This window comes from Rattus norvegicus, chromosome 1, assembly GCF_036323735.1.
Source record: "Rattus norvegicus strain BN/NHsdMcwi chromosome 1, GRCr8, whole genome shotgun sequence".
NCBI classification, from domain to species: Eukaryota; Metazoa; Chordata; class Mammalia; order Rodentia; family Muridae; genus Rattus; species Rattus norvegicus.
In genome coordinates, this window is record NC_086019.1 from 194,005,928 (window position 1) to 194,007,316 (window position 1,389).

The 1,389-nt window shown below is 48.4% G+C and overlaps 1 non-coding gene across 1 annotated transcript; it reads right to left on the minus strand.

Moving 5' to 3' along the window:
- Nucleotides 1-723: 723 nt before the first annotated feature.
- On the minus strand, nucleotides 724-864 carry LOC120100399 (small nucleolar RNA SNORA48). The gene has a single exon (XR_005500159.1). It is a non-coding gene; the product is annotated as a small nucleolar RNA SNORA48 (small nucleolar RNA).
- Nucleotides 865-1,389: the final 525 nt, after the last annotated feature.

The window sequence follows — 1,389 nt, forward strand, 5'->3', positions numbered from 1 at the left end:
CCAACATTGGGGAAAGGAAACACGAAGAGTCCACCTCCAGTAGATAGGCAGGGCCCCAAAGGGAGGGACAAGGTTACGAACCCACAGCTAAAATTCCTGACCCAGAATTGTTCCTGTCTAAAAGAAGTGCAAAGGCAAAAATGGAGAAGAGATTGAAGGGAAGGCGGTCCAATGACTGGCCCAACTTGGGATCCATCTCATGGGGAGACACCAAGGCCTGACACCGCTACAGTGTGCTTACAGACAAGAGCCTGGTATCGCTGTCCTCTGAGAGTCCCTACGAGCAGCTGACTGAGACAGAAGCAGATACTTACACCCAAACCACTGGACTGAAGTTGGGGACCCTTATGGTTGAATTAGGGGAAGGGTTGAAGAAACTGAAAGGGAGAGTGACCTCATAGGAAGACCAGCAGTCTCAACTAACCCAGATCCCAGGGAGCTCTGAGATACTGAGCCACCAACCAGGAGCATAGAGGGTCTAGTCTGAAGCCCCTGGCACATATGCAGCAGAGGTCTACTTCATCTGACCTCAGTGGGAGAAGATGTGCTTAATCCTTGAGAGACTTGAGGCCCCAGAGAAAGGGGAGATCTGGTGGGAGGGCAGAGCATCCTCTCTGAGGCAAGAGAGATGAGGAATGGGATGAGGAACTGTAGGAATGAGGACCAAAGAGGGGGCCACAGCTGGAATGTAAGTAAATAAAATAGTTTTTTCTTTGATTTCTTTTATGTGCCCCAGGCATGAAACAGCTTTGGCCTCCAAGCTAGGCATCAAGTTAGGATGACCAAAGGACTGCCATCTGCTCTGTCCCCGACTGATATAAGAACACCACCACCAAGGTGTCTCTTTGCCCAGTGTCAGGGGTTAAAATACTTAAAAAAAACTAATTTAATTATAAAAAAAAAAAAGAAAAGAGAGAGAAAAATAAAGGAAGGAAAGGAAGGAAGGAAGGAAGGAAAGAAGGAAGGAAGGAAGGAAGGAAGAAAGAAAGAGTGGCTGCTCAGTGTTCTGTCACTTCCTTAAACTTACCTCCAGCTGGGTGATGACAACACTTACCCCAAGCTCAGCCATCGGTGACTGACTGGGTAGAAGAGAGAGTTGGTTTGTTTGGGGAACCATTTCTGAGGCTATGACATGAAACCATTGTGGCAAAAATCATAGGACTAGCAGAGAAACCTCTGGAGAAGATGTATGTAAGGGTTCCAGGGCATCTGCTCAGTCTAGTGATTTCTTTTAAGAGGGGCATACCTGTGGTTTGTCCCAAGTATTCTCCTGTTGAAAGGAGGTGGGACCTGTGAGAGGGGAGGCCTATAGGAATGAAGAGGTGATTGGCTCTCCGCACCGCACCCCCGAAAGTCCTCCCTCCCAGAGACCCTGCCGTGTACAATAGC